Raw genomic sequence first — 26283 nt, forward strand, 5'->3', positions numbered from 1 at the left:
TCCTTTTGATATACTGTTGAATTCTGTTTGCTAATATTTTATTGAGTATTTTTGCATCTACATTCATCAGGGATATTGGTCTGTAGTTTTCTTTTTTGGTGGGGTCTTTGCCTGGTTTTGGTATTAGGGTGATGTTGGCTTCATAGAATGTGTTTGGGAGTATTCCCTCCTCTTCTATTTTTTGGAACAGTTTCAGGAGAATTGGTATTTTGTCCTCTCTTTGTGTCTGATATAATTCCGAGGTAAATCCGTCTGGCCCCGGGGTTTTGTTCTTGGGTAGTGTTTTGATTATCATTTCAATTTCTTTGCTCATAATTGGTTTGTTTAACCTTTGTGTTTCTTCCTTGGTCAGTCTTCAGAAGTTATATTTTTCCAGGAAGTTGTCCATTTCTTCTAGGTTTTCCAGCTTGTTGGCATATAGGTTTTCATAGTAGTCTTTAATAATTCTTTGTATTTCTGTGGAGTCTGTCATGATTATTCCGTTCTCATTTCTGATTCTGTTGATTTGTGTTGATTCTCTTTTTCTCTTAATAAGTTTGGCTAGAGGCTTATCTATTTTGTTTATTTTCTCAAAGATCCAGCTCTTGGTTTCGTTTATTTTTGCTACTGTTTTATTCTTCTCAGTTTTGTTTATTTCTTCTCTGATCTTTTTTATGTCCCTCCTTCTGCTGACTTTAGGCCTCATTTGTTCTTCTTTTTCCAGTTTCGATAATTGTGATGTTAGACTATTCATTTGGGATTGTTCTTCCTTCTTCACGTGTGCCTGGATCACTATATACTTTCCTCCTAAGACTGCTTTTGCTTCGTCCCACAGAAGTTGGGGCTTTGTTTTGTTGTTGTCATTTGTTTCTATATATTCCTTGATCTCTATTTTGATTTGTTCGTTGATCCATTGATTATTTATTAGCATGTTGTTAAGCCTCCATGTGTTTGTGAGCCTTTTTGTTTTCTTTGTAGAATTTATTTCCAGTTTTATACCTTTGTGGTCTGAAAAATTGGTTCGTAGAATTTCAGTATTTTGGAATTTACTGAGGCTCTTTTTGTGAGCTAGTATGTGGTCTATTCTGGAGAATGTTCCATGTGCACTTGAGAAGATTGTATATCCTGTTGCTTTTGGATGTAGAGTTCTATAGATGTCTATTAGGTCCATCTGTTCTAGTGTGTTGTTCAGTGCCTGTGTGTCCTTACTAATTTTCTGCCCGGTGGATCTATCCTTTGGGGTGAGTGGTGTGTTGAAGTCTCCTAAAATGAATGCATTGCAGTCTATTTCTCTCTTTAGTTCTGTTAGTATTTGTTTCACATATGCTGGTGCTCCTGTGTTGGGTGCATATATATTTAGAATGGTTATATCCTCTTGTAGGACTGAGCCCTTTATCATTATGTAGTGTCCTTCTTTATCTCTTGGTACTTTCTTTGTTTTGAAGTCTATTTTGTCTGATATTAGTACTGCAACCTCTGCTTTCTTCTCACTGATGTTTGCCTGAATATGTTTTTCCATCCCTTTACTTTTAGTCTGTGCATGTCTTTGGGTTTGAGTTGAGTTTCTTGTAAGCAGCATATAGATGGGTCTTGCTTTTTTATCCATTCTATTCCTCTGTGTCTTTTGATTGGTGCATTAAGTCCATTTACATTTAGGGTGACTATTGAGAGATATGTACTTATTTCCATTGCAGGCTTTAGATTCATGGTTACCAAAGGTTCAAGGTTAGCCTCTTTACTATCTTACTGCCTATCTTAGCTCGCTTATTGAGCTGTTATATACACTGTCTGGAGATTCTTTTCTTCTCTCCTTTCTTATTCCTCCTCCTCCATTCTTCATATGTTGTTTGTTTTGTTCTGTGCTCTTTTTAGGAGTGCTCCCATCTAGAGCAGTCCCTGTAAGATGCCCTGTAGAGGTGGTTCGTGGGAAGCAAATTCCCTCAGCTTTTTCTTGTCTGGGAATTGTTTAATCCCACCCTCATATTTAAATGATAGACGTGCTGGATACAGTATCCTTGGTTCAAGGCCCTTCTGTTTCATTGCATTAAATATATCATGCCATTCTCTTCTGGCCTGTAAGGTTTCTGTCGAGAAGTCTGATGTTAGCCTGATGGGTTTTCCTTTATAGGTGACCTTTTTCTCTCTAGCTGCCTTTAAAACTCTTTCCTTGTCCTTGATCCTTGCCATTTTAATTATTATGTGTCTTGGTGTTGTCCTCCTTGGATCCTTTCTGTTGGGGGTTCTGTGTATTTCCGTGGTCTCTTCGATTATTTCCTCCCCCAGTTTGGGGAAGTTTTCAGCAATTATTTCTTCAAAGAGACTTTCTATCCCTTTTCCTCTCTCTTCTTCGGTACCCCTAACCCCTATAATATGGATATTGTTCCTTTTGGATTGGTCACATATTTCTCTTAGTATTGTTTCATTCGTGGAGATCCTTTTATCTCTCTCTATGTCAGCTTCTATACGTTCCTGTTCTCTGGTTTCTAGTCCTTCAATGGCCTCTTGCATCTTATCCATTCTGCTTATAAATCCTTCCAGGGTTTGTTTCACTTCTGTGATCTCTTTCCTGACATCTGTGATCTCCCTCCGGACTTCATCCCATTCCTCTTGCATTTTTCTCTGCATCTCATCCCATTGCTCTTGCGTTTTTCTCTGCATCTCTGTCAGTATGTTCATGATTTTTATTTTGAATTCTTTTTCAGGAAGACTGGTTAGGTCTGTCTCCTCAGGTGTTGTCTGTGTGATCTTTGTCTGCCTGTAGTTTTGCCTTTTCATGGTGATAGAGATAGTTTGCAGAGCTGGTCCAAGTGACAGCTGGAAGAGCTTTCCTTCTTGTTTGTTTGTGGCCTTCCTCTCCTGGGAGAATAGCGACCTCTAGTGGCTTGTGCTTGGCAGCTGTGCACAGACAGGGCTTCTGCGTCCTGCCCGGTTGCTATGGAGTTTATCTCTGCTGTTCCTGTGGGCATGGCCTGGCTGGGGCTGCTCCTCCAAAATGGTGGAGCCCCGTTGGAGGGCGAGCAGCAGGGAGGCTATTTGTCTCTGTAATGGGCGTTTGTGCTCCCTGCTACCCAGGGGGTTAGAGTGCCCAGAGATCCCCAGGTTTCCTGCCTCTGGGCTACGTGTCCTCTCCTGCCCCTTTAAGACTTCCAGAAAGCACTCTCCAAGCCAAAACAACAACAGCAACAACAAAAGAAAAATAATTAAATAAATATTTTTTTAAAAAAAGGAAAAAAACGCACGATTTTCTTTGTCCTCAGGTGCCGGTCTCAGGCACCCGTTCACCAGTCTTGCTGCCCTGTTTCCCTAGTATTGGGGTCCCTGTCCCTTTAAGGCTTCCAAAAAGCACTCGTCAAAAAAAAAAAAAGCCACTCCCGTTTCTTTGTTCTCCGGCGTCAGCCTCAGGCACCGGCTCACCGGTTCTGCCACCCTCAGCCTCAGGCACCGGCTCACCGGTTCTGCCACCCTGATTCCCCAGTATCCAGGACCCCACACATGCACTGTGTCTGTGCTCTGGTCTGGAATCCTGGGGCTGGGTGTTCAGCAGTCCTGGGCTCCCTCCCTGCTGACTCCTCTCCTCCCACTGGGGGCTGGGGGTAGGGGCGCTCGGGTCCCGCTGGGCCGGGGCTTGTATCTTACCCCCTTCGCGAGGCGCTGGGTTCTCGCAGGTGTGGATGTGGTCTGGATGTTGTCCTGTGTCCTCTGGTCTCTATTTAAGGAAGAGTTGTCTTTTTTATATTTTCATAGATAAATGTGGTTTTGGGAGGATATTTCTGCTGCTCTACTCACGCTGCCATCTTGGCTCCGCGTCTCTCGAGTTGTGTCATATTTTTATGCATATTATGTAAATGGAAAATCGCTGGGAAATTGCCAGTCCTCTGAATTATCCCCAGTTTTTCTCCAGGGAAAAATGGAAGTTACGTGAAGAAATGAGTCAGACTGTATCTGAAAGTGAAATGACTGAAAGCTCTAATTGATTCTTAATGCAAAGCCAGCTCAAGGCCTGTCTGGTAGAGTGCTTGCAGTGGGCTTCAGAGGCTCTGTGCTCAGCAGGTTCCGGGTATCCTCACTATCTTTGACTTACTTTCTGACCATACACCTGTTCCCTCTTTGGTCTTGTTTCTGTATTTCTACTTATAGATTTAGATAGAACATTCTTTCATTGCATTTCTGGTTAGTTAAAACGCTCAAGCTTTTATCATCTCTACATCTATTTTTGTGATCATTTTATAACATCTAAATTGTAGCATTTATTTTCCCCAAATAAATGTTGTGTTCATTTCAACCTATCTTTCCCATTTATTATCATTTTTTTATATATTTTTTGCATCATGTATTTAATTAATTATCTTCCAAGCTTAATGTTCTTCACTCACTACAGAACATGGCACACACTAGTGCTAATACTCATCCCAGTTTCGATCTTAAAATCTATGCCCTTGGTTGTGGTGTTGAGTAAACACCTACTCGTGCTAATGTTCAGCCCACATTTCTCTCTATTACTACCGCTACTACTACAGTTGTGCTGGGTATCTTCCAGTTGTCCCTCCACACCTTACCCTTCCCACCTTACTTTGTGCCATGGGAGGCTGGCCCTTGCGGACCACATCAATGGACTTCTTAGCTCTCTGGCTTCTAATTGAGTTCAGTCCATGTTGCTGGCTGGAGATAGGAGGCAGGAAGAGGAGTGAGGTCAGGATATTTTTTCCTCCTTGCTCCTTTCTTGCTGAATTCCTATGGATTGGTTGCTTCTCTTGACTCAGGTCCACTCAGTCCCATAGGGAGACTTTAGGCATCTCATAATTATTACACATTTTGTGGACTATGAGAAAAATGGATACTCACCTTAAATATACAGCTATTACATTCATATCAGTTTATGTCTATTACTGATTACTGTCATAGAAACACACATAAAATTTTATCATCTTCGGGTCACTAATGTTTGACGACATCCATACTGTTGCATTTTAGCTGATAGTTTGAATGTTGCTTGCAGCTTGACATATAACCCACATGTCACAATTAAGTTATTAACTGCGTGGAGAACATACTTACACTTAGCACTTCCATGTTGCTTTCCATCTTTAATGTGTACAACAAATAGGAGTTAATCAATAACAGAACAGTGTATTCAGTAATGATCTTTTACTATTGCTTGGTTCATTTCAGATCCAGAGGCCTTTTATTAGTAAGCCCATAAAACTGATGACAAGTTTCCAGTTAATAGACAAGATTTATTTGGGTATGTACTTCTACATCCTCTGTCTCTTTACTAGCTTGGCTTCCCATTAGATGGTAAGCCCCTAAAAGCAGAGACTGTCCTTTATCTCAGTATCCCCTGGAGCTGGTATAGGATCTAACGCCTGGTAAACATTCAAACAAATACTTGTAGAATGGATAAATGAGTGGACGTTGTAGTGAACTGTCAGAGGTGATCATGAGTCTACTGTGACAAGGGTCTAAAAGGTTGTACTTTTAATGTCAGATATTTTCAATCACCCTCTGAATTGTAAAGAAGGGTCATAGTTTGAAGCTTTTCAAAAACTCATGACAGTATCTCTTTGAAGCTAAAAACCATCCTGTACCAATGAAATGGATATGTCCCCGCCTAGTTAATTAGCCTGAAATGTGTTCTTTCCTCTGTATTCACCGCTTGAGGAAATATTTGCTCCACATAACTCTACTAAATGAACTGAAGGCAGAGATTTTCACCACCATCTGCAGAGCTGCCATCGCTTTCCCTTGGTGCCTTGAATGTTGGGAAGAATGTTGAGTCTGCCCTGACATTTGACAAGAGATGCTGTCACTTTCCAAGCAGGTCACCAGTTCATGGAAGTGATTGTGAGCAGCTTTCGCAAGCAATAGCTGACGTGTGTGGCATCTACATCATTGCTTTTCAACACCTGCATCAGGGAGTAGGAGAAATATTTTGAAATGAAGGAAAAGAAGACTGTTCCAAAAGATAAAACCCAGTGTGGAAAATAAGTCTTTCACAGCTCTGTGTAAAACACACACACAAACAAAAAAAAATATCAATGTCATGTGTCAACAAGCATGGAAAGGATAACTGAAAACAGAGTCCAAGTTATACTGAAGAAGAATCAGGTTTAAAAAATGATCTGTGAGACAATGTGATCTGGTCCCCTTATTTTACAGATGAGGAAATTTCAACCCAACCAAATGACTTGCTGAAGGTCATGTAGCCAGGGCTTTTCTACTGTTTTCGTCAATACCATGTTCATTTCCACAGTGCTCAGTCCTCAAGGCTCCATTTAAACCTTATCACTAATTTTAGAATCCAAAATTGAACTATGGACATTATTCCCCTAAACATTTAGTGAGAATTGATTTTGTATTAATTATAGGCAATGTGAAGATGCAGCATTCCTGTACTTGACTAGCTCTAGTGACTAATATAGCCTTACCCATGGAAGGAGATGAGAAGAGGCCAAAATGAAGCTTTTAGTTCAGATTCTTTTATTTAGGATTAATTCTACTGATTTAGAAGTAACTCAGACACTGTGATTTAAAAAAAATAGTTTTTCCCTCACATTATAAATAATGTCAATTTGGTTTAAAACAAGTAGCTTTAAAAAATTCAAAGAATCTAGTGTTAAGAATTCTATCAATGCTTTCAACCACTAGTAATTTATTCTATTACTAAGCTTTCATTTTTATGGAACATTAATGTAACAGAGATATAATTTTCTTTTTGTTCACTAATGATGTAACAAGATTGTGAAATCAGTCTTGATATTGAAAGAAGTGGGTCTGGAAGATGTAGAGGCAGAGAAATCCTTGGAACAACCAGTAAGCCTAAAAAGAGATCCTCCTATTGAAACTAAAACAAAAACCTGAGGCAGAGAAATAATGCAACTGGGGCTGCTGACTGTTTTCCCACTGGCAGTGAAGAGGGTTTTAGAGAAGTATTTTTCTGGAGTGGAAAGAAAAATAGACCAGAAATAGGATAGCTAAAATGCAGCATGCAGCTTTCTGGAGGGTTGGAAGGGAACTCCTCCCCAAAGATGGAGTCAGAACCAGTGACAGGGGATGCTCATTTGATCAGGCATTACTCAGGAGGAGAGCCTGGCCACATCCCAGTGGTAGCAAGTTTAGTAGGACCTTGAAAGAGTTGGAGGGCTCAGTACTCTAACTAACGTAGCTAACCCCTGGGAAAGATAAACCTGCAAATGGCTGGAGTTTGGATAGAAATAGCAAGTGATTAGGATAAAGAATTAAACAGTGTCTGGTATATAGAAGATTCTCAATTAATAATGAATGAATGAATGTCCTTATGAGCCAGACTGAGTTTGAATTTTATCCCAGGCCAATGGATTTCCAGCACAGGATGGCAAGATCAAATTTGCACTTCTGAAAGATCTGCACTGCAGAGAATGGATTCAAATTGAAGATAGGAAGGCCAGTTAGAAGGTTTTTGCTGGTGTCCTGAGTAAATGTAGTGGCTAGTCAATAAATCTTTGGAATATTAAATACTTAGCATTTTCTATTCATTAAAATAGTTCATATAACTGTGTAGTAATAATTTGTGGTATGTACATCAGATAATCCCAGAAGTGCTTTTACTATGCTACCTGGCAATATTATGGAAGAAGGGTTTTCAGGAAAATACAGTAAAAGCTTATTTATCTAATGCAATTGAAACAATTAGACGTATGTATATATATCTTAAATGTTTTACTTAACCTAAAAAAATAAGTACACATTCATTTACCAGTCTTTCAATCTAGAGCCAGACGTCCTTTCTTTGCATGTGGATCTTCTCATTGGATCTGTCTATAGTCTTTTTTACATAAATGACAAACATAATGCATTTTTATGATATCCAAATTTATTTTTGTTCAAATTGAATGAGACATTACACTCTTGTGAAGTAATGAGAACATTTTTACAGTTGTTTTTCCAACCTTTCACAATTGTTTTGCCCACATTAATTTTGATAGCAATATTTTATTAGCTACTTGCATTTATGCTTTTCTAAAGCAATCATCTTATTTTTTATAGTATATTGGACACCTCACATCTTGGTCCACCTTTTATTCTACCTATTGTTGCACCACAAGCTTTTTGCAGGTGTAAATTGATGGTGTTGAGTCTTAGCTGTACTGTTTTCCAGAGCTTTCTAACATCATAGCATGAGATGCCTTTGTTATGCCTTAGAGAAACTCCCCAAACACATGGGGGTGGCAACCTCATACATGTGCAAGGGAGTTATGCTTCATGGGAAACCTTTGATCAAAAGGGATAAGACTGTGCAGGTAGATTTCCAGTTGCTCATGGCAGCAACCTACTCAATAATACACCCTTATATTGGCTTTCTTCCTTTTCCAGCTCTCCATTCTTAGGATCACATTACTGCCTGCATATATCTTGTCTTAGGGTTAACTTCTTGGGAGGCAGATCAAGCTAAGACTCATAGAATCAACAACTCTCTTTTTAAAATACATTATTTTACCTAATGTTTAATTGTATTACATATTTATAACAAGTGCAACCACCAAAATCAGGTTCGGGAAAATACCTAACTGCCCTTGGTAAGCATCTCTTGCAATCACTGGGGGCTAAAGTAACAGACAGGGGTCTACCAGCCTCCTGCAGTCAGCACGCCCTGCTCTACATAAGTCTGCTTTACTGCAGAGGGGAGGGTATTGGTTAATCTGAAGATTTTGTTAAGTGGAGGTCAGATAAGAGGTGTTCAGCAGAATGTTATTTTAGAATTCATCAGAATTTATAAGATGCCTTAGTGAGCCCAAGTCAGGAGTGTGAAGATGATGAAGTTTGGAGGTTTTAATTTTAATCTACTTTTTCTGCTCTTTATCTTGCTCCAAAGTATTCTGCATGCTTTGTTCAGTCAACATTGGTTCTCAGGAATTCATTACTCACATACTCTATGGAACAAAATACAAATAATGATTGATGTGTGACCATCTTTACCCTACCCTTAACAGATCCTCAGGAATTGTTATGTTTTTGAATAAAAATGTATCACTAACTATTGGAATTTAAAGGATAAATAAACTTGGAGAAGAGGTATGTATAGAAGTTGTGGGAAAGAAAATGTAGGGAGTGAAAACTTGATGTCTTTGGAAATCACACTATGAAGGTGCTCATTTATACCTGCTGAACTTATGAGGTGGTTTGCACAAGTGGATTCACCTATCAGTGATTGTCCTCTTAACAGTTCTCTTACATAGAGACCTTTATCTGAGAATTGTTCTTATATCCTTCATTAGGTAAACATCTCTAGCAGCTACTTCTTTTTCTCTCATCTCACCCAGAACTGATGGAAGGAATAGGAAGATGGATTTGGAAATCTACAATAAAATAGCAAATGCTTGTATTGTGAGTATTTAGTGCCAGACATGGTTAAATCTCACGAGAAACTTATGAGTACTATCATTCTCACTTTATAGATGGGGGAACTGAGGCACAGAGAAGTTAAAATGCTTGTCCAAAATCACAGCAAGGAAATGTCAGAGCTGGCATTTGGCCCTCATTTAAATTAAAAATAAACAAAGATACAAAATGTAAGTGGAAAGCAAAAATCATTATAAAAATTTGGGATTGCGGGGGGTGGAGCCAAGATGGCGGCGTGAGTAGAGCAGTGGAAATCTCCTCCCAAAAACACATAGAGCTATGAAAATATAACAAAAATCTTCCTAAAATAGAGACCACAGGACACAGGACAACATCCAGACCACATCCACACCTGCAAGAACCCAGCGCCTTGTGAAGGGGGTAAGATACAAGCCCCGGCCCGGCGGGACCCGAGCGCCCCTCCCCCCAGCTCCCGGCGGGTGGAGAGAAACCGGAGCGGTTTTTTTTTTTTTTTTTTTTTTTTTTTTGGCGAGCGCTTTTTGGAAGCCTTAGAGGGACGGGCCCCCGTTGCTGGGGAGGCAGGGTGGCGGGACCGGTGAGGAGGTGCCTGGGAACGGCGCCGGAGGACAAAGAATATCCCGCGTTTCTCCCTGCGAGACCTGGGGGCGGGTGCCTGAGACCGGTGCCTGAGGACGGAGGAGGTCGCGCGTTTTTCCCCTTTTTTTTTTTTTCTCTTTTTGGCGAGCGCTTTTTGGAAGCCTTGAAGGGACGGGGACCCCAGTGCTAGGGAGGCACGGTGGCGGGACTGGTGAGTGGGTGGCTGGGACCGGCGCCTGAGGACAAAGAATATCCCCCGTTTTTCCCTGCGGGACCGGTGGGCGGGTGCCTGAGACCGGCACTTGAGGACAGAGGAAATCGCGCGTTTTTCCCCTTTTTTTTTCTCTTTTCTGCGAGTGCTTTTTGGAAGCCTAAAAGGGACAGGGACCCCGGTGCTAGGGAGGCAGGGCGGCGGGACTGGTGAGCGGGTGCCTGGGACCGGCACCTGAGGACAAAGAATATCCCGCATTTTTCCCTGTGGGACCGGTGGGTGGGTGCCTGAGACCAGCACCTGAGGACGGAAGAAATCGCGCGTTTTTCCCCTTTTTTTTCTCTCTTTTTGCCGAGTGCTTTTTGGAAGCCTTGAAGGGACAGGGACCCCGGTGCTAGGGAGGCAGGGCGGCGGGACTGGTGAGCGGGTGCGTGGGACCAGTGCCTGAGGACAAAGAATATTGAGCGTTCCTTCCCTGCGGGACCGGTGGGTGGGTGCTTTTTGGAAGCCTTGAAAGGACAGGGACCCTGGTGCTAGGGAGACAGGGCAGCAGGACCAGTGAGCGGGTGCCTGGGACCGGCACCTGAGGACAAAAAAAAAAAAAAAAAAATCGCTTGTTTTTTCCTTTTTTTTCCTTTTTTTTTTCTCTTTCTTTCTGTTCCCTCTCTCATTGTTGCTGCTGTTGTTTTGGTTTGGAGAGTGCTTTTTGGAAATCTTAAAGGGGCAGGACAGGTCACTTAGTCCAGAAGCAGGGAATCTGGGGATCTCTGGGCACTCTAACCCCCTGGGCAGCAGGGAGCACAGAGGCCCCTTACGGAGATAAATAGTCTCCTGGCTGCTCCCCCTCCAACGGGGCTCCACCATTTTGGAGGAACAGCCCCAGCCAGGCCAAGCCCACAGCAACAGCGGAGATAAACCCCAAAGCAACTGGGCGGGAAGCAGAAGCCTGTCTGCGCATAGCTGCCCAGCACAAGCCACTAGAGGTCGCTATTCTCCCAGGAAAAGGCTACAAACCAACAAGAAGGGAAGCTCTTCCAGCAGTCACTTGTACCAGCTCTGCAAACTATCTCTATCACCATGAAAAGGCAAAACTACAGGCAGACAAAGATCACAGAGACAACACCTGAGAAGGAGACAGACCTAACTAGTCCTCCTGAAAAAGAATTCAAAATAAAAATCATGAACATGCTGACAGAGATGCAGAGAAAAATGCAAGAGCAATGGGATGAGATGCAGAGAAAAATGCAAGAGCAGTGGGATGAGATGCAGAGAAAAATGCAAGAGCAGTGGGATGAAGTCCGGAAGGAGATCACAGATGTCAGGAAAGAGATCACAGAAGTGAAACAATCCCTGGAAGGATTTATAAGCAGAATGGATAAGATGCAAGAGGCCATTGAAGGAATAGAAGCCAGAGAACAGGAACGTATAGAAGCTGACATAGAGAGAGATAAAAGGATCTCCAGGAATGAAACAACACTAAGAGAAATATGTGACCAATACAAAAGGAAAAACATTCGTATTATAGGGATACCAGAAGAGGAAGAAAGAGGAAAAGGGATAGAAAGTGTCTTTGAAGAAATAATTGCTGAAAACTTCCCCAAACTGGGGGAGGAAATAATCGAACAGACCATGGAATTATACAGAACCCCCAACAGAAAGGATCCAAGGAGGACAACACCAAGACACATAATAATTAAAATGGCAAGGATCAAGGACAAGGAAAGAGTTTTAAAGGCAGCTAGAGAGAAAAAGGTCACCTATAAAGGAAAACCAATCAGGCTAACATCAGACTTCTCAACAGAAACCCTACAGGCCAGAAGAGAATGGCATGATATACTTAATGCAATGAAACAGAAGGGCCTTGAACCAAGGATACTGTATCCAGCACGACTATCATTTAAATATGATGGTGGGATCAAACAATTCCCAGACAAGCAAAAGCTGAGGGAATTTGCTTCCCACAAACCACCTCTACAGGGCATCCTACAGGGACTGCTCTAGATGGGAGCACCCCTAAAAAGAGCACAGAACAAAACACACAACATATGAAGAATGGAGGAGGAGGAATAAGAAGGGAGAGAAGAAAAGACTCTCCAGACAGTGTATATAACAGCTCAATAAGCGAGCTAAGTTAGGCAGTAAGATACTAAAGAAGCTAACCTTGAACCTTTGGTAACCACGAATCTAAAGCCTGCAATGGCAATAAGTACATATCTTTCAATAGTCACCCTAAATGTAAATGGACTTAATGCACCAATCAAAAGACATAGAGTAATAGAATGGAGAAAAAAGCAAGACCCATCTATATGCTGCTTACAAGAAACTCACCTTAAACCCAAAGATAAGCATAGACTAAAAGTCAAGGGATGGAAAAACATATTTCAGGCAAACAACAGTGAGAAGAAAGCAGGGGTTGCAGTACTAATATCAGACAAAATAGACTTCAAAACAAAGAAAGTAACAAGAGATAAAGAAGGCCACTACATAATGATAAAGGGCTCAGTCCAACAAGAGGATATAACCATTCTAAATATATATGCACCCAATACAGGAGCACCAGCATATGTGAAGCAAATACTAACAGAACTAAAGAGGGAAATAGACTGCAATGCATTCATTGTAGGAGACTTCAACACACCACTCACCCCAAAGGATAGATCCACCGGGCAGAAAATAAGTAAAGACACACAGGCACTGAACAACACACTAGAACAGATGGACCTAATAGACATCTATAGAACTCTACATCCAAAAGCAACAGGATATACATTCTTCTCAAGTGCACATGGAACATTCTCCAGAATAGACCACATACTAGCTCACAAAAAGAGCCTCAGTAAATTCCACAATATTGAAATTCTACCAACCAATTTTTCAGACCACAAAGGTATGAAAGTAGAAATAAATTCTACAAAGAAAACAAAAAGGCTCACAAACACATGGAGGCTTAACAACATCTACTAAATAATCAATGGATCAATGAACAAATCAAAATAGAGATCAAGGAATATATAGAAACAAATGACAACAACAACACTAAGCCCCAACTTCTGTGGGATGCAGCGAAAGCAGTCTTAAGAGGAAAGTATATAGCAATCCAGGCACACTTGAAGAAGGAAGAACAATCCCAAATGAATAGTCTAACATCACAGTTATTAAAACTGGAAAAAGAAGAACAAATGAGGCCTAAAGTCAGCAGAAGGAGGGACATAATAAAGATCAGAGAAGAAATAAACAAAATTGAGAAGAATAAAACAATAGCAAAAATCAACGAAACCAAGAGCTGGTTCTTTGAGAAAATAAACAAAATAGATAAGCCTCTAGCCCAACTTATTAAGAGAAAAAGAGAGTTAACACAAATCAACATAATCAGAAATGAGAATGGAAAAATCACGACAGACTCCACAGAAATACAAAGAATTATTAAAGACTACTATGAAAACCTATATGCCAACAAGCTGGAAAACCTAGAAGAAATGGACAACTTCCTAGAAAAATACAACCTCCCAAGACTGACCAAGGAAGAAACACAAAAGTTAAACAAACCAATTACAAGCAAAGAAATTGAAACAGTAATCAAAAAACTACCCAAGAACAAAACCCCGGGGCCGGACGGATTTACCTCGGAATTTTATCAGACACACAGAGAAGACATAATACCCATTCTCCTTAAAGTGTTCCACAAAATAGAAGAAGAGGGAATACTCCCAAACTCATTCTATGAAGCCAACATCACCCTAATACCAAAACCAGGAAAAGACCCCACCAAAAAAGAAAATTACAGACCAATATCCCTGATGAATGTAGATGCAAAAATACTCAATAAAATACTAGCAAACAGAATTCAACAGTATATCAAAAGGATCATACACCATGACCAAGTGGGGTTCATCCCAGGGATGCAAGGATGGTACAACATTCGAAAATCCATCAACATCATCCACCACATCAACAAAAAGAAAGACAAAAACCACATGATCATCTCCATAGATGCTGAAAAAGCATTTGACAAAATTCAACATCCATTCATGATAAAAACTCTCAGCAAAATGGGAATAGAGGGCAAGTACCTCAACATAATAAAGGCCATATATGATAAACCCACAGCCAGCATTATACTGAACAGCGAGAAGCTGAAAGCATTTCCACTGAGATCGGGAACCAGACAGGGATGCCCACTCTCCCCACTGTTATTTAACATAGTACTGGAGGTCCTAGCCACGGCAATCAGACAAAACAAAGAAATACAAGGAATCCAGATTGGTAAAGAAGAAGTTAAACTGTCACTATTTGCAGATGATATGATACTGTACATAAAAAACCCTAAAGACTCCACTCCAAAACTACTAGAACTGATATCGGAATACAGCAAAGTTGCAGGATACAAAATCAACACACAGAAATCTGTAGCTTTCCTATACACTAACAACGAATCAATAGAAAGAGAAATCAGGAAAACAATTCCATTCACCATTGCATCAAAAAGAATAAAATACCTAGGAATAAACCTAACCAAGGAAGTGAAAGACTTATACTCTGAAAACTACAAGTCACTCTTAAGAGAAATTAAAGGGGACACTAATAAATGGAAACTCATCCCATGCTCATGGCTAGGAAGAATTAATATCGTCAAAATGGCCATCCTGCCGAAAGCAATATACAAATTTGATGCAATCCCTCTCAAATTACCAGCAACATTCTTCAATGAATTGCAACAAATAATTCAAAAATTCATATGGAAACACCAAAGACCCCGAATAGCCAAAGCAATCCTGAAAAAGAAGAATAAAGTAGGGGGGATCTCACTCCCCAACTTCAAGCTCTACTACAAAGCCATAGTAATCAAGACAATTTGGTACTGGCACAAGAACAGAGCCACAGACCAGTGGAACAGATTAGAGACCCCAGAAATTAACCCAAACATATATGGTCAATTAATATTTGATAAAGGAGCCATGGACATACAATGGCAAAATGACAGTCTCTTCAACAGATGGTGCTGGCAAAACTGGACAGCTACATGTAGGAGAATGAAACTGGACCATTGTCTAACCCCATATACAAAGGTAAACTCAAAATGGATCAAAGACCTGAATGTAAGTCACGAAACCATTAAACTCTTGGAAAAAAACATAGGCAAAAACCTCTTAGACATAAACATGAGTGATCTCTTCTTGAACATATCTCCCCGGGCAAGGAAAACAACAGCAAAAATGAGCAAGTGGGACTACATTAAGCTGAAAAGCTTCTGTACAGCGAAAGACACCATCAATAGAACAAAAAGGAACCCTACAGTATGGGAGAATATATTTGAAAATGACAGATCTGATAAAGGCTTGACGTCCAGAATATATAAAGAGCTCACACGCCTCAACAAACAAAAAACAAATAACCCAATTAAAAAATGGGCAGAGGAACTGAACAGACAGTTCTCCAAAAAAGAAATACAGATGGCCAAGAGACACATGAAAAGATGCTCCACATCGCTAATTATCAGAGAAATGCAAATTAAAACTACAATGAGGTATCACCTCACACCAGTAAGGATAGCTGCCATCCAAAAGACAAACAACAACAAATGTTGGCGAGGCTGTGGAGAAAGGGGAACCCTCCTACACTGCTGGTGGGAATGTAAATTAGTTCAACCATTGTGGAAAGCAGTATGGAGGTGCATCAAAATGCTCAAAACAGCCCTACCATTTGACCCAGGAATTCCACTCCTAGGAATTTACCCTAAGAACGCAGCAATCAAGTTTGAGAAAGACAGATGCACTCCTATGTTTATCGCAGCACTATTTACAATAGCCAAGAATTGGAAGCAACCTAAATGTCCATCTGTAGATGAATGGATAAAGAAGATGTGGTACATATACACAATGGAATACTACTCAGCCATAAGAAGTGGAAAAATCCAACCATTTGCAGCAACATGGATGGAGCTGGAGAGTATTATGCTCAGTGAAATAAGCCAAGCGGAGAAAGAGAAATACCAAATGATTTCACTCATCTGAGGAGTATAGGAACAAAGGAAAAACTGAAGGAACAAAACAGCAGCAGAATTACAGAACCCAAAAATGGACTAACAGGTACCAAAGGGAAAGGAACTGGGGAGGATGGGTGGGCAGGGAGGGATAAGGGGGGGGAAGAAGAAGGGGGGTATTAAGATTAGCATGCATGGGGGGGAGGGAGAAAGGGGAGGGTGGGCTGCACAACACAGAGAGGACAAGTAGTGACTCTACCACATTTTGCTAAGCTGATGGACAGTAACTGTAATGTGGTTGTTAGGGGGGACCTGATATAGGGGAGAGCATAGTAAACATAGTATTCTTCAGGTAAGTGTAGATTAAAAATTTAAAAAAAAAAAAAAGAAAGAAAGAAAGAAAAGGGGGATTACTCCTTAACAGGATAAAACTATTGGTAAATCAAAGATCAACGCATGCTTTAAATATCCTTAATGTTGATCACTTAAAGGGTGTCAGATGATCAGCTATGGAGGTACTCTTTTCTGATAATATTCCTTTCTCTTAATTAAAAAAAAAAAAAAAAAGCAGTTCCTGTGTGCTGACCTCCAATGAGTTCTGCACAGTGGTATAGAGGGCATGTCAAAGTGTGGGCAAAGGGTCTGTTTGTTTCTACGCAGAAGATCAAGGCCTAGCTTGGATACCCAGAAAATGAACTAAGATACGATATGAGGAGGAGCTTCCGGCATCAGCACTCTCTGGAGGACTCGTGCCGGGGGATGATCATCAAAAAGCCTCCACAGGGATCCGGACGATGCTGCGGTTGTGGCTGCATCCAGCCCACTGTCTCCTGGACTTGCCATAAGAAGGAGGAGGGAGATGTCTAGGCTGGCATGTGCATACAGTGAGACAACGAATTTGACTGGATCTGTACTGTTGGAACTCAACCAGGGGTTGGGAGGGGTGCAAGTTGTAGCACCCCAAAATCTCATGACTATAGACTATCTATGGTTAAAAGAACATATGGGATGTGAACAGATCCCAGAAATGGGCTGCTTTAATTTGTCTGATGGTTCAAGTACAGTTGGAAAATATCCATCATATCATAGATAAATTTTCACAAATGCCTAGGGTGCCTAAATGGTTTTCTTGGCTTCACTGGAGATGGCTGGTAATTATAGATTTGCTTTGTTTATGTCACCGTATTCCTATTATGTTAATATGTGTGTGCAAATTAGTTAGTAGTTTAAAACCTATACATACTTAAGGTACTATACAAGAAGATATGTCAAAGAAATAATCAATCCTCCCAAGTTTCCTTCATATGCTACATCTATAGCTTTTCTTCTTCCTTCCTAATTACAAACCTTAAATAGAATTCGTGCCTCATATCGAATTTACCGAGTATCATAATTCCTCCAGGTGGTAAAGATACCTCGAGACAAGTGCTGGGCATAGAAGCCACAGGGCATAAATCTGCAAAGAAGTAAAAAGCTAACCTTTGCAAACAATATGGCTTCTCTCTCACTTACCAACTTTACATTTCCCTGTATGGCCCCGGAAGATGACTGGTTAGCCAGAGACGGGTAAGATTCCTCAAGGGAGGAACAACCTAAGACAGGCACAGTCGCAGGGGGGCCATCAGGTTAGAATTTGGGGATCAACAGAGGTGAGGCTCAGAACCTCACCCCCCCTGCTTTGAGAGAAATCTTCTGCATCCATGGATGTCTTGCTGCCCTTGTCTAGCCTGGATTAATACTTAGTCCATAGGCACACACCTGATCATCTGATCATCTACATTTGCCTTCTTACAGCACTAAACTATCTTTTCTACCTTTATCTTGCATCTACCTACCACTTCAGCATTTTATTAAAAATAAAAATAATAATAATAATAGGAGAAATGTGGGATCAACATATAAATCAAGTACAAAAATCAAATGAATATTCATATTTGACCTGATGGTTTATAGGTCATATTGCATGATCAAAACCGAAAGTTTCTGTGATGAATGCCCTTGTACTGTTCACCATGTAAGAATTTATTCACTCTGTAAGAATTCGTTCACCATGTAAGAACTTGTTTGTTATGCTTCAGAAGATTGGAGACTGACGAGAATTAGGCTTGAGATGGATTAATGATTGTACATTGAGCATTGACCCCCCTATACTGAATTTTATTGTTGTTAACAACCATTTGATCAATAAATATGAGAGATGCCCTCTCAAAAAAAAAAAAAAATTTGGGATTGCTGCATTATAAAACAACTTGAATCTGGAGGAAACCCACTGAAGGCCAACCACTGAAGGGAGCTCAGTTTTCTGGCTAAATGGGGCTTCAGTTTGTTCTCACAGCAGTTTCCTCTCTAGAGAGGAACAGACCTCAGAACAACCTACTTGACTGCTTCCTATAACTACCCTCCAATGGACGAACAAAACCTCCAAAGTACAGCCCATCTCTCACCCCAGAATAGGGTCTGGAACAACCCCACCCAAAGAAGGACTGTGCTCAAAGAACATACTCTCAGTAGAGTGAGTTCTGTGGGCTTCAGACAGAAAGATGCTAATTAGTCACTTTCTAGTGCTACCTGTAGGTGCCAGACAATTTTCTTTCTGCAACCTTATTCAAGAGCTCCCATGTTACAGACTATAGCAGTTCCAAGAGGTATAATTTTGTGATGTGCTTGGTAATTTTAACTTTACAGTGATGCTCTCTTTTCCCTCTGTCATCAAGTGCTTCACTTTATTTTGATCTGTTTTCTGTTAATCACTCTATGTACTAAAAGTGAATCCCCATTTTTTTCCTCTCAGAAGTACTTAGAATCTTAGAAAGTGTGGATGACAAGTTTTGACATTTATTTTTACCATAGCATATTCCCTGTGGATTATGAAAGAGTCATTATGAAAGAATTGGGTTAATGTTTGGAGTCTCTATTCTGCTCCATTGGTCTGTGGCTCTGTTCTTGTGCCCGTACCAAATTGTCTTGATTACTGTGGCTTTGTAGTAGAGCTTGATGTTGGGGAGTGAGATCCCCCCCACTTTATTCTTCCTTCTTAGGATTGCTTTGGCTATTCGGAGTCTTTGGTGGTTCCATATGAATTTTTGAACTGTTTGTTCCAGTTCATTGAAGAGTGCTGTTGGTAATTTGATAGGGATTGCCTCGAATCTGTATATTGCTTTAGGCAGGATGGCCATTTTGACGATATTAATTCTTCCTAGCCAGGAGCATGGGATGAGTTTCCATTTGTTAGTGACCTCTTTAATTTCTCTTAAGAGTGTCTTATAGTTTTCAGGGTGTAGGTCTTTCACTTCTTTGGTTAGGTTTATACCTAGGTATTTTATTCTTTTTGATGCTATTGTGAATGGAATTGTCTTCCTGATTTCTCTTTCTATTAGCTAATTGTTAGTGTATAGGAAAGCCACAGAGTTCTGTGTGTTAATTTTGTATCCTGCAACTTTGCTGAATTCCAATATTAGCTCTAGTAGTTTTGGAGTGGAGTCTTTAGGGTTTTTTATGTACAAAATCATGTCATCTGCAAATAGTGACAGTTTAACTTCTTCTTTACCAATCTGGTTTCCTTGTATTTCTTTGTTTTGTCTGATTGCCATGGCTAGGACCTCCAGTACTATGTTGAATAACAGTGGGGAGAGTGGGCTTCCATGTCTTGTTCCAGATCGCAGAAGAAAAGCTTTCAGCTTCTTGCTGTTCAGTATGATGTTGGGTTTATCATATATGGCCTTTATTATGTTGAGGTACTTGCCCTCCATAACCATTTTGTTGAGAGTTTTTATCATGAATGGATGTTGAATTTTGTCAAATGCTTTTTCAGCATCTATGGAGATGATCATGTGGTTTTTGTCTTTCTTTTTGTTTATGTGGTGGATGATGTTGATGGATTTTCGAATGTTGTACCATGCTTGCATCCCTGGGATGAATCCCACTTGGTCACGGTGTATGATCCTTTTGATGTATTTTTGAATTCGGTTTGCTAATATTTTTTTGAGTATTTTTGCATCTACATTCATCAGGGATATTGGTCTGTAGTTTTCTTTTTTGGTGGGGTCTTTGCCTGGTTTTGGTATTAGGGTGATGTTGGCTTCATAGAATGTGTTTGGGAGTATTCCCTCCTCTTCAATTTTTTGGAAAAGTTTAAGGAGAATGGGTATTATGTGTTCTCTGTATGTCTGATAAAATTCCGAGCTAAATCTGTCTGGTCCAGGGGTTGTTCTTTGGTAGTTTTTTGATTACCACTTCAATTTCTTTGTTGGTAATTGGTTTGTGTAGATTTTGTGTTTCTTCCTTGGTCAGTCTTGGAAGGTTGTATTTTTCTCAGAAGTTGTCCATTTCTTCTAGGTTTTCCAGCTTCATAGCATATAGGTTTTCATAGCAGTCTCTAATAATTCTTTGTATTTGTTAGGTCCATCGTGATGTTTCCTTTCTCATTTCTGATTCTGTTCACGTGTGTTGATTCTCTTTTTCTCTTAATAAGTCTGGCTAGGGGCTTACCTATTTTGTTTATTTTCTGAAAGAGCCAGCTTTTGGTTTCATTGATTTTTATCTATTGTTTTATTCTTCTGAATTTTGCTTATTTCTTCTCTGCTCTTTATTATGTCCTTCCTTCTGCTGACTTTAGGCCTCATTTATTCTTCTTTTTCCAATTTTGATAATTGTAACGTTAAGACTATTCATTTGGATTTGTTCTTCCTTCTTTAAATATGCCTGGATTGCTATATACTTTCCTCTTCAGACTGCTTTTGCTACATCCCAGAGAAGTTGGGACTTTGTGTTGTTGTTGTCATTTATTTCCATATACTGCTGGATCTCCATTTTAATTTGCTCATTGATCCATTGACTATTTAGGTGCGTGTTGTTAAGCCTCCATGTGTTTGTGAGTTGTTGTACATGTTTTGGTAGACATAGTCCCAGTGTAGGATTGCTGTGTCATCAGATAAACTCATTTTTAGATTTACCAGATGGACCAGAAGTTTCCCAAAGGGTCACTTCAGTTTACACTTCCATCAGCAACATAAGAGAATTCCTCATTGTCATTAATATTTGGTATTACAGGTGTAAGTCTTTTTTACTTTTCACCACTTTTGGTGGAGTGTGGTAATATTTCACTGTGGTTTTAATTTGCATTTCTCAGCTGAGTATGCTGACGGTTTTTTTATTAATGCTTATATGCTTAACTTTCATGAAGTGCCTGAGAAAGTGTTTTCCCATTAAAAAAATTAGGTTGTCTTTTTCTTGTTGATTTGTAGTTCCTTATAGTAAATATGAGTCATTTGTTGGATATGTATATTGCCATCATTTTTTTCCAGTTTGTGGCTTGCTTTTTCATATTTTAAGGATATCTTTAAGAGAGTAGAAGTTTTACATTTTGTGCAAAGCAATTTATTTACATTTTTTCTTATGCCAATTATTTTCCTTTTCCAGTTTAACAAATATTTGCCTATCTCCAGATACAGAAGATACTCTCCTATATTTTCTTCCAGAAAACTTACTGTATACCTTTCACATTTAGGTCTCTGACCAATCGCAAATTAATTTTTGTGCATGGTGTGGGGTAGCGTTCACTGTTCACTTTTTCCCATTTATTGAAAGTTTATCCTGTCCCCACTGGTTTGCGGTAGCACCTTTATTATAAATCAGGTGACTGTACCTGGGTGGGTTTGTCTCTTGACTCTCCATCCTGTCTTTTGGTTCATTGTCCATGGGCTGACCCCTCACTGTCTTAGTTATCTTTACAACAAATCTTGAACTCTGATAGCATGCCATATAACTCTGTCATTCTTCATCCTCTAGATTTTTTGAACTATTCTAGGCTCTATGTTTTCTGAAAATAGATTCTGAAATCTTTACTTTGGAAAGATTTTTAAAGAAATGTTTGGGAATTAATAAATTTTCCAAAGCAAGAGACTAACTGAAATTGGTTCTTATTGCAAGATATTTGGTAAATAAATGGATTTTTGAGATCTTAATTTCTGTCAAGGTAAAATAGCACTAAAAATACGCATCAAATTCCCTGCATAGCTGTATGACTAAAACACACATGACGCGCAGGCGTCTTGGGAACATGACCCCGGGGTCACCGCGGCGCGCTGCCTGATGGGGGAGGCCGGGGAAGCCCTGTGGACCGACCGAGAGAGCTCAGCAGCTTGCAGTGACCGGCGGGATGCCTGCCGGGAGCTCAACAGGCTGCAATCCTTGCCTCCCTTTTTTTTTTTTTCCTGGGTTTCATAATCATCTCGTCAGGAATACATGGGTTTTTTTTCACTATCATTAATCAACAATTATAAGAGCAATATTATAGTTAGTAGACTCCCCAGTTCATCAAGTTCCCTCCCTACCATATACCCTGTTAGAGTCACTATCCATCAGCATCGTAGGATTCTACAGAATCACTACTTGACTTCTCTACACTACTCTGACTACCACGTGGAAACCCTCCCACATTATGGGAGCTAATCTTAATGCCCCCTTTCCACCCTTCTCCTGCCCTTCCCCACCAGCCTTACTAGACGTTTACCTTTGCAAAACTGGCGATGGTGGGAGTCTAGTAAACATAATGTCACCCCGTGTAATTGGAGATTAACGACAAGTAAATAAATAAATACATGATAGAACGCAGCAGCCCACTTTTCAAAAGACATGGGCACCCCGATGTCTATCACAGCACTATTCACAATAGCCAAGCTAACTGTCCATCAGAAGATGAGCAGTGGACTATTATTAGGCCATATGAAGAAAAGAAATCCTATCATTTTCAACAACATGGATGTTGCTAGAGGGTATTATGCACAGTGAAATAAGCCCAGCGGAGAAAGACAAGTATGAAATGATATCACTAACCTCTCGAAAAGGAAAACCAAGAGAAACTGAATGAACAGAAGAGCACTAGATTCACAGATCCCAAGAAGACACTAACAGTTACCAAAGGGAAAGGGACTGGGGTGGATAGTTGAGAATGGAGGGATAATGGGAGAGGGAAAGAAATCATGCATTGCGATTAGCATGTATAATGTGGTCAGCAGGGTCACAGGGAGTACTGTACAACACAGAGAAGACAAGTAGTGATTCTACAGCATCTTACTATGCTCATGGATATTGACTGCAGTGGGGTATCTGCGGGGCATCTTCGTGATGGGGGGAGTCTAGAAAACATAATGTTACTCATGTAATTGTGTTTTAATGACAGATAGACAGGCAGACAGATAGTTACACACAGATGGAAAGACAGATTAATGAATGAATGCATAAATTAATAAATACATACATACATACATTTAAGGAAGACAGAAAGACAGAATGATAGATCAACAGATAGATCGATAGACAGATAAATATACACAGATAGATAGAAAGACAGATGAATGAATATATGAATAAATAAATACATATATGAGAAAAAGAATGAAATACAAGAACGAAAGAAAGAAGGAAAGCACCAGCCCAGTTTTAAAAAGACATGTGCACTCCTAGGTTTATCACAGCACTATCCACAATAGCCAATCCACAATTCCATGAGCTACATTATGGTTACTACACGCCCCAGATCAAGTCCACCCAACATACTCCATTACAGTCACTGTCCTTCAGACTAACAAGATGCTACAGAATCACTACTTAAGCTCTCTGTACTACACTGACTTTCCCGTGGGACCTCCCCACACATCAACTGAGCTGATCTTAATGCCCCCTCTACACCCTTCTCCCTCCCTTCCCAACCGGCCTTCCTAGCCCCTTTCCTTTGGTAAATTAGTAGTGGGGGGCGTCAAGTAAACTTAATGGTACTCATGTAGCTGTAGACTAATGATAAATAAATAAACAATAAGTAAGTAAGTACATACATGAATATGTACATACATACATAAAAAATAAATAATAGAATGCAGCAGACCAGTTTAGAAAAGACATGTGCAACCCTATGTTTGTCACGGCACTATACACAATAGCCAAGATAGGTGTCCATCAGTAGATGAACAGTGGAATATTATTCAGCCAGATGAAGAAAATCAATCCTACCAATTACAACAACATGGATGGAGCTGGAGGGTATTATGCTCAGTGAAATAAGCCATGCAGAACACAAAAAATGTCAAATGATTTCACTCACCTGTGGAGTATCAGAAAAAATAAAAAGAGTGAAGGAACAAGACAGTAGTAGCCTCACCAAACCCAAGAATGGACTCATGGTTACAAAAGGGAATGTGACTGAGGAGGATGGGTTGGAAAGGAGGGAAGAGAGGGAAAATGGGGCACTAGAGTAGCACACATAATGTGGGCAGGGGGCAGGCATGGGCAAGGCAGTATCACACAGTGAAGATTACTAGCGCTTCTTCTACAGCATATTCCTGGGCTAATGGACATTGACTCTTACAGGCTATGAGGTGGGGACTTGGTAATGGGGGTATTTTAATAACCATAATGTTGCGCATGGAACTGTTTAGTACTGACACCAAAATAAAAAGAAACACACAGTACCTCGGGTCTGGATTCCATTTTACCTGATGCTGTCAAGTTGTTCAGTGTCCACCTCACCAGAATCCCAGCTGCTCCTCTAAGCATACCCATTCTTTCTCTAGGACAGAGGCAGCACTGTGACATCATGGGATTTCCAGGCACCAGTGCTGCTCTTGCAAACTCCACCCCCACGGCGGGCACTGCCCAGCTGTGGGGAGCTGCCTCACAAGATGAACAGGGAATATTGTTCACCATATATACAATGATTTCATCATGATTGGAGTATCCGAACAGAGACAAAACTGAAGGAGAAAACATTAGCAGTCTCACAGAGAGCAAGAATGGACTAAAAGTTACCAAAGGGAAAGAGACTGGGGTAGATGGGCAGAAATGGACGGACCAGGGAGGAGGGAACAATGGGCACATACAATTACCATAAATAATGTAGGAGGAGGGGCACGTAGAGGGCTGTAGAACACAGAGAAGACAAGTAGTGATTCCACAGCATCTTACTCTGCTCATGTACAGTGAGTGCAATGGGGTATCTTGGGCTATCTTCGTGATGGCGGCAGAAAACTAAACATAATTTTACTCATCTAACTGTACATTAATGACGGAAAGATAGCTAGGTAGGTAGATAGATAGATCTGGCCCAGAATAATGCCTGAACCTGGACTGAAATTCACGTCAAACGCCTGAAATAAGATTGCATTCTCTGGTCCCTGCAGTTAGGAATAGATAATCGTGGAGAGAAGACTGGTTCTTGCTGTTTAAAGTGGTCTTTCTAATAATGTCTGCTCATCTAGCGTTTTCATCCTGCTTTACTATGTTATTTATGTCCAGAGGAATGTTGTTCTTCTACCCAAATGGCTGGGATTCAAAGCAGCCAGTTAGTATTTACTCACATTGTTAAGAAAGTAAAAATCTCTGATGCTCTAAATTCCAGGGGGGTGGGAGGACAATGGAAAAAATAATAATTTAATGTGGAAAAATTATTAACCCTGAAGGTATTTAAAGTTCCTTCTTTCTTCTAAGCAGACTGTGAAACCTCTGTCAGGAAGTTTGTTTTTAAACCTTCTGCCTAAATATGTTGTGGCTGAATGACAATCTTATCTAAATTCAGTTCCGTTTTTGCAAAACTCCCTCAAGTAATCTGTGAGCCATGGATTTGATATTTCAGAGAGAACTGATACTAAATTAAATGCCTAAGTTAAATAACCAGGGATTTCGATTTTTTGTAAAAGTTGGCTCATGTAAGAGTTCACGCTAGCCATATTCAACCATTTTTAATACGGCCATTAATGTTTCTACTCACTTTAAGGTCAAGTGAACATCTGATAAAAAAAGGACCAAGAGTCATCTTTTCTACCCATCATTTAGTACTTACATGTGGGTACAGACATCTACAGTGTGAAGAACCAAACAGACAAATGAGAGGATGAACAACATGATTCCGAGAAGGAACTGTAAGACCACAAGCCTGGTCTGGGTGTGACAGCACCCCCTGTGGACACTCACCATTTGCTCCTGGCCCATCCTCTGTCTTTAGATGTACCTGAGTCTGAGAAATAGAATCAACCAGATTTCTGAATATCTGAGTATGGGGGCTCCCTTTCTACAGTTCAAATCCACAAAAACCCTGGTTGCTGGTTACTCTGAGTTTGATGAGCAGAGGATATCTTTTCAGACTATGAAACATTACATGCAAATATAAGCAAATATATGCAAACATCAA

At 40.3% G+C, this 26283-nt stretch overlaps 1 protein-coding gene and 1 long non-coding RNA gene across 2 annotated transcripts in view; both read left to right on the forward strand.

Moving 5' to 3' along the window:
* Positions 1-26283, forward strand: part of LOC140848537 (uncharacterized) — a 73688-nt gene that overhangs the window by 36367 nt on the left and 11038 nt on the right. The gene's annotated exons all lie outside the window — the stretch shown is intronic.
* On the forward strand, positions 5164-18321 carry LOC140844445 (uncharacterized). Its single transcript, XR_012122758.1, has 4 exons — positions 5164-5221; positions 9231-9339; positions 9666-9735; positions 16764-18321. It is a non-coding gene; the product is annotated as an uncharacterized lncRNA (long non-coding RNA).

Source organism: Manis javanica, chromosome 1, assembly GCF_040802235.1.
Source record: "Manis javanica isolate MJ-LG chromosome 1, MJ_LKY, whole genome shotgun sequence".
NCBI classification, from domain to species: domain Eukaryota; kingdom Metazoa; phylum Chordata; class Mammalia; order Pholidota; family Manidae; genus Manis; species Manis javanica.